The following is a 12,876-nucleotide window of genomic DNA, read 5'->3' as shown; positions in this document are numbered from 1 at the left end:
AAACACAGTACTAGCACACAAAAAAGTTTGTAAAGTGAATATATGATTGAACCAAAGAGACCAAGAATATCAGTTTCCTGGGATTGGTTGAAAGGTGGGATCCTTGCAGGTCATAGTTGGAAGAAGGAAAAATGGACCAATTGGCACTAAGAGGACAGGAGGCTAAGACAGCAGCCTCTAGGGCCACCTCTATGGCCACCTCAGGTCCTACTCTGAATAGCTGGGATTTCATTCTTATCTTCTGCCCCAAGTCCCTCCCAACTGTGATACTAGTGTCCCAGTGTCAGGAGGCTTTGGGCTGTGAGAGACCTGCAAGTTTTCTAACTGTGGTCTGTTTCCCAAATTGTCCTCTCATCCTTACTGGTCTTGGAATACTGCTTTACACTGCAGCCTATCTCAAGGTCAGAGACAGCAGTGTCCTGACCAAGGTCATCTGCCCATCTACCCATCCATCCACCGACCCATCCATCCATCCATCATCCATCCATCCATCCATCCACGCATCCAACCACCTATCCATCCAGCCATTTCCATCTATTGATTCATCTATCCTCCCACCCATCCACCTGTCTATCTATCCACCCACCTATCCATTTATACACCCACCCATCCATGCATCCATTTATCCATTATCCATGCATGCATGCATCTAACCATTTATCTAACCATTCATCTATCCTCCCATCCATAAATCCATCACTCATACATCTGTCCATCTATCACCCAGCCATTTATCTATCATCCATCCATCCATCCACTTTCCATCCATCCATCCACCCACCCATCTACTCACCCACTCACCCATCTATCTACCCATCTACCCATCTACCCGTCCATCCATCCATCCATCCATCCACCAATTCATCTGGCCTCCCATCCATCCATTCATCATCCATCTATTCAGCCATCCAGCCATCACTCATCCAAGCCACTCCAGCATGGGGTGATCTCTCCCATTCTATAACCAGGACCTGTGGCTTCAAAGGCCCTTTTCAGCCTTTGGTCAGCCCTGCAATATCCCCAGACCTCCTCCTACTCTCCTTTTTCACTGCCCCTGTGTGCTGTGGCTGGCTTTGCCTCTACTCAGGGATGGAGGGAAGATCTCCTAGCCAGGCTTGCTTTGTGCTGACTAGCTTCAGTATGCTACTTGGGCTTTGGCGATTGTTCTTTTTCCTATGTTAAGTGAGAGAGATGACTCGAGTGGATCAGGTTGCATCACATCTACGAAGTGCACTGGCCGGCGCTGGGTGCATCACAGACTCAAACAATAGAGAAATTTCTGTTGTTATTAGGAATCAGATGACATTCAAGTTGCCTTTCACAGATGAGGACTTTGAGCAGCACCCAGAATGCAGGAAGCTCTGGGGAAGGAGACAGGTGAATGGAAGCTGAGTTGCTTGGCCTTAGGCAAGTTGCTTACCTTCTCTGAGCACATGAAACATTGCGCTCGTGACCCCACCTTACAGAGCTGGGCTGGGAACTGAATGGGCCTCCCATTCAGTCAGGACAGGTGTTTGGTGCATAGCATCACGTTGACTGTGACAAGTGTTCCAGGGGATAAGGGACATCTCAGTACCATGGAGGCCAGTGTTACCCAAGGCAGAGTCCTCATACTGCATTTCTTTTTTAAAAAAGTTAATTTATTTGGGCTGGGAATATGGCCTAGTGGCAAGAGTGCATGCCTCCTGTACATGAAGCCCTGGGTTCAATTCCTCAGCACCACATATATAGAAAATGGCCAGAAGTGGCGCTGTGGCTCAAGTGGCAGAGTGCTAGCCTTGAGCAAAAAGAAGCCGGGGACAGTGCTCAGGCCCCGAATTCAAGCCAGAAAATGAATAAATAAATAAATAAACAAAATTAATTTATTTATTAAACATTTTTTTGACAAGGTGTTGTGCAAAAGGGGTACAGTTACATAGTAGGGCAGTGTGTACATTTCTTGTGTTATCTTACACCGTGTTTTTCTTTCCCTTCCCTAGGTCAGGTAGACATATATACAATACACAATGTATCAAGAACATATACAGTAGCCACATGGCTTACGCCAAAGAAAATTCACCTAGGTCTTTAAATGTAATGTCTACAATTGACAGCTCATACTGCATTTCTTGAGGGTGTCAGTCTGGCCTCTGCTGGCATGCAACTTGTGGCAGGGATCCCATCCCTGCCTGGTTGGACAGCTCTGAGATTAGCTGGTGTTCCCTGGAATCCAGAGTTACCTGACCTCCATGGCTTCTTCTCTGGGATTCATTGCTCTCACCTGATTTCCCTTTGTGATCTAATGAGAAGGTCTTGGTACTTCTGACTTGCTGAGCACCAGCTTGGAGCAGGCGACCCAAGCAGTCATCTTCCATCTCCCTCTTGCTCCCCCAAAGAGATTTTTGACTTTGCTGGCCAAGCTTGGAAGGACTGAGCCAGCAGTGTGCATGGGGGGTAGTTCTTGGGGAGTCCCTGGGCTGTCTGTGCTGGAGGAACTCCAGGCTGAGCAGGAGGCCCAGGGCATGGAGATGATTGCATGAATGCCACAGTCTCACAGGCCTGGCCTCCAGTCTCTGACCTGCTGTCATGACTGGGGGAGAGATATGAAGAACCACAAGAGCATGCCCACCTCATAGGGGTCTCCCAAGAGTTAAATCACTGTGTTCACCATGCCTAATGGAGTCAAATAACCTTTTGTTTTATTTACTTTAATTCTTCCACATCTGTCATCAGTGAATGAGTTAATCTGCTGCTGAGAGAGAGAAAGACAGAAAGAGAGATCAAACAAGCCAAGCTTTTAAACATTTATCACTCTTTCTGCTTCAAGGGTTTCAAAAAAATATATTTTATGCTTCTTTTAAAATTCATCAGCTTGGAGCAAACTGCCTGCTTTAATAGCAGCACTAAGAAAATGTTGATAAGAGTGTGCCAATAATGGACTCAGGACATCCAGAGAGTTTCTGAACACTTCCGATCAGTCTCTCTCTTTTCATCAGCATTCAAAATGACACACCTCCAAAACCCTCTTCCAGGGCTGTTCAGAAACTGATCATGTCATGTGATTACTTGAAAGGCAGGTAAGATGTCCCCTCACCCCAAGAAAGAAGTAGGTCATAGCCCTGTAGTCTTATCCTCTTTTGTGTTTCTATAACAGAATGCCAGAGGCTAGGTAAATTATAAACAGATTTGTTTTCTTACAGTCCTGGAGGTTGGGAAATCCAAGTTTGAGGGACTCACGTCTGGCAAGTGGTGTGTGTGTGTGTGTGTGTGTGTGTGTGTGTGTGTGTGTGTGCTATCAAATGGGGAGTAGCAGGTAGGCAAGCAGGTGCAAGGCGAGAGAGAAGAATGGAAGCCACACTCTTACTTTGATCAGACACCCACTCTTGTAATAACTGAACACTTTCATGCTAATGACATGAATCCATTGATGGTGGAGCTCATGACCTTGGCAGAAGGCTCAGCATAGAGGAAAGATCCTTGAAATCAGATGGAAAGTATGATCTCCAGCCTTGCCAGTGTGCATAATTGGCCTTTGAACATGGCCCTTCCTCTCACTGTGGATCTTCATTTTCTCATGTGATCCCCTCAAAGAGAGTTGGTTGCCATTAACAATCTAGAAGTCATTGCTACTTGGATGCTTTCTTTCGGCACTCGGTTCTGAGTTAAGTACATCATACAAATATTTGTGTGAAATTCTTGTCACTTCTAAGTTTCTTCAGCAAACCTGTGTCAATAAAAGTCCTATTAAACCTCAAATCTTTTTATATATCTGAAATTTACTCTAGTCATGTTATTACATATTTGCAGATGCCAGACTCTAGGTAAAGAATGAGGAACTTCTGATTACACACAGAATCAGTTAGGATAGAGTTTTGTTGGGATTTCATTAAAAACCCCACAAGGCTTGATGGTATTGCACAAAGCCTTTCCATTTGGCCATGCAGGGCTGGGACAATAGCTCCAGGACTTCATGAACCCAAGCTCCCTCCATCTTTGTGCTCTGATTATCAGACTTTATTTTCAAGATCATCACATGGTCCAAGAAGACCACCAGGGCTCTGGCTGTCCACCTACCATAGCCCCACTTGAGGAAGAGGAAATGGAAGAGCAGAGCAGAGCTCTTCTGGCTGAGCCTTCCTGCATTTCCCACAATTTGCTTCACTTACATGCCATTGGCCAGAACCTAGTCATGTGGGCCCTGTTGCTTTCAGGGGAGGATGGGAAATGTAGTCTTTCAGCCAGGCATAACGAAAAGGGGAAGCCATGCTGACCAGTGAGTGGACATCTTGCCTTCTCCCCATATCCACCTGCAGAAGATATAGAAACTTCATGCAGTTCTTTGAATTTACAACAGAAGTTACCAATATCTGTATCTCCTCAAGCTCTTCTAGTTGTATGTATGTTCAAGGACTTCGCAGGTCTGATCCTGCTTAGCTTTGAGATCAGACAAGATGGAGCACTTTCAGAGTGGTATGGTCAGACACTAGACTGTGCATTATTAGTGTGCGTGTGTGTGTGTGTGTGTGTGTCCTGAGGCTTCAACTCAAGGACTAGGCACTGTCCCAGAGCTTTTGTGCTGAGGTTAAAGCTCTATCACTTGAGCCACAGCTCCACTTCTGTCTCATTTGGGCAATGTAGTAGAGATAGGAGACTCATGAACTCTGCTTTCTATGATGGCTTCTGGCCATGATTTTCAGATCTCAGCCTCCTAAGTAGCTAGGATTACAGGTGTGAGCCACTGGTGCTTGACTAGACTGCTCATTTCTCTTTTTTAAAAAAAATATAATTTTATTGTTATTATTAAAGTGTTAGACTGCTTAGTCTTAATCCAAAGTATAAAACACTTCAAAAGTCAAAGTTTACAAAGTTCTGACAAAGGGAAAATTCTATACTATGAAACTTTATTTCACGCACAAATTATGTAGAATATATAAAAATTACATCTGGCATCAGGCATGTATGATATATAAATAAATTCAGTGTTTGGGCTTGGATCTCCTCTCCAGGATTTCTCATTTTTATATGCAAGTATTCCAAAATGTGCAAAAATCCCTAATCCAAGAAGTTTTATTTTGGAGAAAGGATGCTCAGCCTGAAATAGAAATGCTATTTTGGCCTCGTTTTTTAAATAATAAGGTCATTTACCAGCTCACAAATGTCACCATCAGAGTTGTTGACTCATTAACTCAATGGCTTTGTCAAGCTTGGGGTTGTCTGCCTACCTCGATGGTGGCTTAATGGTGGCTTTATCCTCAGGCGGTTGAGACAAATGGTTCCACCAGTCCTAGGAGCCACAGAGAGACTCCAACATATCCAGACAGAGAAGAGAAAATAGCATTTCCTGTAATATTCTTATTTATTCATTTTTATTATCTTTAAGTAGTTGTACAAAGGAGTTGCCATTTCACAAAGCAGTTTAGAATTCACTCTTTTCTGATCCATGTCACCCCTTCCAACATCCTCACTCATCCCTTCCCTCCCTACCTCTTCCCTTACTCTTCTGAGTTTTGTAGGATCTACATTGGATTCCTGACCTCATTTCTCCCTGTTCTCCTCTTCATTTGCCTACCCCTTTCTCCTTCCTCGACCCCACCACACCCCCTATTGAGGGCCTACTTCCTGGTGTTTTACTTTGTTGAACTTTGCTTTTCTAAGGAATTACACTGAGTTCTCCCTTGGCTCTACCATTTTCCTGTTAATACATTTGTATATACTTGCATACTACCTGATCTATTTACATGTAAGTATATAAGTTAAATTTGGCTAAGGGGAACATGTGCATCTTTTGTCCCTCTGGGCCCGACTTAACTTCTCCTGTGATATTCTTTGGAACCCACAAAAGTTGCTAAAGTCTCTTGTCCCCTAGTGGCCAGTATTGGATCGGACAAGAAGACTCGGGAAATTAGACTGCTTCTTGAGCTACTATCTGCTTTTCCTGAAGCTCATGGCTATTTGGAGGGAGTCGTAGACACTCAAACAAAATTGAGGTTCTGGGGTCACATTGTTCAAAAATGCATGGTATTCATAAACTGCTTTGTGAAGTGGCCACTCCTTTGTACAACTCTTTACAGATAACTTAAAAGATTTTTTTTAAAGCACCAATGGGAGCGGGGAGGGGGGTAGACGAAGACAGCCGACTGGCAGTCAGCTATCCAGCAGTGTTTGTTATGGCCCCAGCATTGTCTTTCCATCGTGTAGCAGGGAGGTAAAGGAACTTGTCCAAGATTGCGTAGCTCTTCCCTATGCTTTATCAGTACTTGCTGCTCCAGCCAGGAGTCAAGGATGTGTGTATGTCCTGAGGCTGGTTGCAGGGGATGACAGCAAGCAGACAGACTTTCCTCCCCTTCCACCCATTCTGCCTGTGCAGATGCCAGGGAGTGGAGCGAGGTGGCATTTCAGATGTCTGAGCCAGCATGCCCATGTCCTCCCACCAGATCCCGTCTGCTCCCTTTCTTAGAAGCACCCCCTGGGAATTTCAGTACCTCCCATAGCACCTTCATGTTGCAAAACCCAAGGAGGAGAAGAAGAAGAAACATAAAGCCTGGCTCATACCCTGCTTGTGAGTTCTTTCTAGGTTTTGGACACGTTTGGATTAAACAGTGAGTCCATGTACGTACCTGAGAGAATACACTCCTCTGCTCACAGTCTTTCCAGCTTCCCATGGCCCAGGAGTGGCTTCATGTCATGGTCCCGTACTGACCTGGCCACAAACTGCCAGGGAAGGGATACCTCAGCCCTCCCTAGACTACACCCTTCCCTTACATGCAGACATTTGCACCCACTCAACAGTCCTGAAGGTCACAGGAATGATAAATTAACTCACATGCTTTTTAAACCCACAAGGGCAAAAAGACTTGTTTATGTAATGTCTATGCAGTGGGGGAGAGATGGATGCATGCAAAGGGATTTAAGAAAATCTTCCTATTCCTTGGTTCCATTCTTGGTCACCTCATGGTGATCAGAAGCCACACCAGGAAAAAAACAGAAAGCCTCCTTCCAAGGCATTCTAGTACAGGTCCCAGGGCAGACTCTCAATGGCCAGTTCAGGTCACCTGTATATCACTAGACCAATGGCTGCGAAGGATAGAGTATACTGATTGGCCATGCCTGGCTCCATAAACTCATTTTTGCATCTGTGTGGGTGGGGTTAACACCACATAAATAAACCACAGGGACCAAGAGGGGATTCCTCAGAGGAAAAGCTGGGTGTGTTACCAAACAAATCGAGGAACAGAGACTGGGAAGTCTAGATGTCCCTAGTGATGGGGGTTCCTTTGTCTTGAAACACTTCCTTCTTTACCTGCCAACCTCCCTGTCCACCTCTAGCATCACCCTTCCATTCCACACCTCTCCCGCCCTGCCCCCCCCAGGCAAAGTCCCGCCTTTCTCATGAGTCTGCTCCATCTCACCATGCTCTGCTCCCAGGTGTCCCCTAGGCCCCCTGGGAGACAAATGTGGCAGAATCTCCCAGGTTTCAGAGCCTGTGTTGGTCCAGTGCCTTCCCCGAATTTCACATGCCCCTGGCTGGCTTCCATGATGCCCTCAGTTCCTATACGTGTTGCTTGTCATCTCAGATTGTCCGCTTGATTGTCAGTGAACACACTGAGAAACCAAGAGAGTGTTCCCCCTTAGATTACCTCCCAATTTCTCTCACCCCTTCCTTTCTTCCCTCTCCTCCTTGTTTCTTGTTCTCTCTCTTCCGCCCTCCCTCCTTCCCTCCCTCCTTCCTTCCCTCCCTCCCTTCCTTCTCCTTCCTCCTCCTCTCTATCTTTCTCTCTCTCCCTCCTCTCTCTTTCATTCCTTCCTTCTTTCCTTCTGCTGGGACTTGAACTTAGGGCCTTTCACTTTTGCTTGGCTTTTTTTTTTGTTTTGCTCAAGGCTAGCACTTAAGCTACATCACTCAAAAGTGGCTCCTTGGAGATAAGAGTCTGGTGAACTTTCCTGCCCTGGCTGGCTTTGAACTGTAACCCTCAGATCTCAGCCTCCTGAGCAGCTAGGATGACAGGTGAGCACCCTCTGCTCCCAGTCCCTCCCCCGCTCTAAGCCACACCCTTGGTCTGGTGAGGCCTCCTCATGGGTCCAGTCTTGGGGGGAACAGCTCAGCCTGGCTTGGTTCCTCCACCTTGTTTTGCAGGGCCTTAGATGTTGGGGATTTGTTTGCATTTACCTCCTCTCCCTACTTCTGGTAATTCTGGTGAATAATTTATTGGGTGGCAATTCTCATGGCCTGTAGAGTCGGTCAGCCTCTCTCCCCACTTGAAGGCAGGCCTTAGCTTAAGTCATTCTTGAGTCTTCATTGCCTGAGGCGACACCTGTGTTAGATGCTCAGTGCATGCTAAACTCAAAACTCAGCTTCCACCAAAAGCTACATCACTACATTACCCTCTCCCCCACCAAAAAAATAAAAATAAAAAAATCCTCAAGAATTTCTTTAGCTCTGCAGAAAGCCTGGAGCATGTGGGGGAATGATGGTCTCAGCAGAAATGTCGCAAAGTGCACGGGCTCTCAGTTATTTATGGAGCTAAGGAGACTGCTCCCGAAGCACTGGTGTACATTCTGATGAGGGAAAGCACCGTGACTTTGTTTCTGACAATCCCACCAGTCACCCCACTCAGGGAGGGGGGACATCAGCTCTTTTTTTTTTTTTTTTTTTTCTAGCAGTAAAGGAGCTCACGTCTTGCCCATGCCCGATGATTGTTTCTCAGGGTGCTGGAAAGTGTGCGGAGATGGAGAGTGCTGGATTTCAGTCCTCCTCAGCCTGCAGTCACTCTGAGCTTCTCTCTCATCCATTGGATGAGCACTGTCCACCCTGACAGGAAAGGTTAGGAGAATTCAGTCAAGCAAGAACCAGGGGAGGCTCCCAGCCTCAACACAGGCCACCCATACCTGATAGTCTCATCCACCCTGGCTAAGCTGGGTCTGGCTCTCCTTGAGTGAGTTCTTTGCCGCTGGGGTTCTGGATGGAATTTTCCCTTCCCTTTCCTTTCCTTCCCTTCCCTTCCCTTTCCTTCCTTTCCCTTCCCTTCCCTTCCATTCCCCTCCCCTCCCTTTCCCTCCCCTCCCCTCCCCTTCTCCCCTTCCCTCTCCTCCCCTCTCTGTCTTCCTCTCTCCCCCTTTCACTCTTTCTTCCTTTTTCTTTGTGATGATACTAAGGCTTGGGCCTGGGCTTTGTCCTTTAGTGTTTTGTCTTGCTTTTTTTTTTCTTGCTGGTGTTCTCTCTCTATGTATATGTTAGTGTTAAGGTGTTGTACAGAGAGGTTACTGTTTCACAATTCAGGTAGTACATGCATTTCTCTTTTGGACAATGTCACCCCTTCCTTCGCCTACCCCGGTTTCTCTCCTCCAGTCCTTGTCCACTTGTCCACAAGTTGTGCAGTTCATTCTCCACATGCTGTCTACTGAATACATGATTGCCTTTGTTCACCCTCCTTCCCTCACTTCTTGTGCTCCCTCCTCACCTCCACAAACAAATACAGAAAAAGGAAAAAAAAATTTTTTTAGGAAAATGCACATAGCATCACCACCACACTTCCTGCTTATTGCTGGTTCATTGGAGAGTAGAGTCTCATAGACTTTCCTCCTTGGGCTGGCTTTGAACTGTGATCCTTAGATCCCAGCCTCCTGAGTAGCTAGGATGACACGCATGAGCCACCAGCACCTGGCTAAGACTATGGTTTTCTTATTCTTATTAGTTTTCTTTTTTGCTGTTGTTATTATTTTTGGCTGTACTGGGGTTTGAACTCAGGGCCTTGCAGGAGTTTTGCCATTGTTTTACCGCACCCTCAGCCCCATTTTATCACTTTAGTGCACAATGCAGTATGGCTATTTGTAAGTAACATTTCTCAGAGAACACCTTCCCGATCTGTTCTTCCTCACTTCCCTGATGCTGAGGATTTGAACCCAGGGCCTTATGCATGCCAGGCAAATGCTCTACCACTGAGCTACACTCAGGCACAGTTCCTCCCGCATCGCTGGAATTTTATATTTGTCTGCCAGCCGCTCTCTATTTCCCCTCCCTTCAAACCCAGACAATTCATGTTCTGTCCTTTGCTTCTGGGAGTGTGACAATCCTTCTTGATTCTTCCCTGAGTAAATAATTTTCTCCTTAAGTACTGCCTTCTAGATAAGCAAAATGCTCTCATTTAATTTGGTTGTTTTCCTGTTTGTTTAATTACTACCATTAAACTGTTAATGCACTCTTGTCTGCTCGGGTTTTTGTGGCACATGTGATAGTTGGGCTCCATTTGCGTTACTGTATTTGTCAACTCTGCTGTTGGAAGTTCTAGAAACCCGATTCACACTGGCTTCAGGGAAAGGATAATGTTCTGGTCTTGGTAGCTGAATGGTCTGAGGGGGTTGCATTAGCCAAGGCCAAGGTTGCATCTTGACAGTGAACTGACCTTCGTTCCCAGGTATAGCTGCCGGCTCCTACCTGTAACCTTAGCGACTCAGGAGGCTGAGATCTGAGGATCAAGGTTCAAAGCCAGCCCCAGCAGGAAAGCCCATGGGACTCTTACCTTCAATGAATCAGAAAAATCCAAATGTGGAAGTGTGGCTCAAGCTGTAGAGTGCTTTAGCCTTGAGAAATAAAAGCTAAAGGACAGAGGAGCCCAAGCCCTGAGTTCAAGCCCCAGTACCAGCACATACACAAAAGGAAGTTGAGATGCAGAGAGAGGAACAACTGGCACCTATATTATACATGGTGAGAGCTTGGTCAGTGGCAACCAGTGATTATAAATGCTTTTCGGATAGCTCAGTGGAAAATCCACATTGTCCCTCTGCCATGACAGGCATCCGGCCATCGGTGAGGAGCTAGCCTGGCTAGGTTGAGCCCCCAGCGTGGGCTATGGAGCTGTGACTGAGTAGGACAATGGGCCTAGCTCCCAATGCCAGCACTGGGCCTGGCTTCAGGAACACAGGGTGACTGGGATCGGAAGCTTTGCTTAGCAAAGGGACTCACAAAGCCTGACGTTCTGGTCTGGAGGACTTCCTACAGCCCCCTTCCACCCTGCATTTTCCTGGCCTCCACTTCCTGGCAACCTCCACTCCCTCCCGTGGGAAGTGCCGGCCGCCAAGGTAACCATTCTCTTCAGAAGCAGCTCCCGGAAATTAGCTTCTCTGCAGTGCTGCCTGCCCAGGAACAAAGGGCTGGCAGAGGCCGGGGTGGTGGTTGTGATGGCCAGCGGGGAGGGCCCGCTGCTGGCTCTGACATTCCCTGAGGCCCTGTCCGAGCTAGGGTGACATGCGTGGGACACGGCCATCAATGCTGGGTGCAGTGTGAGGCGTTTAAGCTGAGTCTAACATAAGGCCTCTGGGGAAGAAATGCCAGGTCTTATTCTCCTGCAGCCTGGCAGGCCCAGGATGAGGGGTCTGTGGCTCAGGACGGGACATCTGGGCTGACCACCATGCTTCCTCCTGCCCCCCCCCACACCCCCGAGCCGAGCCAGAGCCCCCGAGCGTGTCTGAGGGTGGGGGGCCATCTTGTTCTCCTCCCTTCTTGGGTCTAGCTTGGGGAAGCTTGTTTTCTGCCTTCAAACTTGGGGTGGTGGTATTGGGGTTCCTCAGGGAATATGTAGGGGTGCTCAGAGTTGAATGGAGGGACCTAGCAAGCCACCACCCAGGGGCTCACACCTGGAATCCCGGCTCCAGAGGCTGAGGTCTGAGGAACCCAGCTCAAAGCCAGCCCGGCTAGGCAAGTTTAGGTAACTCTTGTCTCCAGTTAACCAGCAAAAAGCCAGAAGTAGCGGGGCGCCATGGCTCACGCCTGTCACCCGTCCTAGCTACTCAAGAGGCTGAGATCTGAAGGTCATAGTTCAAAGCCAATCTGGGTAGGAAAGTCCATGAGACTGTCATCTCCAACGAACCACTCGAAAACTGGAAGTGGAGCTGTGGCACAAAGTGATAGAGCACTAGCCTTGAGCGAAAGAGCTCGGGGACAGCGCCCAGGCCCTTCGTGGAAGGCCCAGGATCGCCAAAGCAAAACACTAGAGGTGGAAGTATGGCTCAAGTGGCAGAGCACCACCCAGAAGCAGGAAGAAAAAGTCCAGCTGGAGGACACAGTCCCTTCAAGGGGACTTGGTGACTGTGTCTCAGGGGAGGAGGTCTGATGACCCAGTTGTCTCTTGGGGCGGGGGGGGGGGGGGGGGCGTGACTTTGCCTTCCCCTAAGCTCTCAGGGTGCGAAGTCCCATGCTGGCTTTGGGACTCTTGTCAGGAACAAGGCTCAGCACCCTTTGGCGGAAGGCCCGAGGTGGCAGCTGGTGACTCTCCTGTGGCTTTGCATCTGTTTCTGACAGTCATGGAAGGTCACATTCCTGGATCTGCAAGTGACCAGAAAAAGAGCCAGCAGCTCATTACCTAAGAGAAAAGAAGACAAGGCAGGTCCAAGGGGCCCTGGGGGTACCCCAGGCAGAGGTAGTGACTCTGGGAAAATTGGGGCTCAGTGCTTCAAAGAAGAAGAGTAGATTTGGGGTAAGCAAAAGAGCTATCCATGGTGAGGATACTTGAAAATGACAATAAATACATCACTGGTTGTTTTCCTTTTAAAATGGATTTGTTTTCATTGTCTTTAAGTAGTTGTACAAAGGGGTTTCTATTCAAATATCCATTTATGAGTTCTAGGTATCTTGATCAGTGTCACCCTTTCCATCCTTTCCCCCACGTTTCTCTCACCTCATCCATCCCAAGTTAACGTTCCTGGCTTATATATTTACTATCCTTGACTATTGATTGCTATGGACATTGGATAAGAACGAAAAGTTTAGTGTGGTGCTGGTGGCTCATGCTCACAATCCCAGCTACTCCTCAGGTGGAGATCTGAGGATGGAGGTTCAAAGCCAGCCCAGGCAGGAAAGTCCACGAGACTTTCCATGATCCATGGTCGAATGAACCAGCCAAA

The 12,876-nt window shown here is 47.5% G+C and overlaps 1 non-coding gene across 1 annotated transcript; it reads right to left on the bottom strand.

Annotated features, from left to right (window-relative positions):
• Nucleotides 1–9,857: 9,857 nt before the first annotated feature.
• Trnaa-ggc lies at nt 9,858–9,931 on the bottom strand. Its single transcript has one exon. It is a non-coding gene; the product is annotated as a tRNA-Ala (tRNA).
• Nucleotides 9,932–12,876: the final 2,945 nt, after the last annotated feature.

The sequence above is a fragment of the Perognathus longimembris genome, chromosome 25 (assembly GCF_023159225.1).
Source record: "Perognathus longimembris pacificus isolate PPM17 chromosome 25, ASM2315922v1, whole genome shotgun sequence".
Lineage (NCBI taxonomy): Eukaryota > Metazoa > Chordata > Mammalia > Rodentia > Heteromyidae > Perognathus > Perognathus longimembris.
This window is presented reverse-complemented; position numbering and strand designations above follow the sequence as displayed.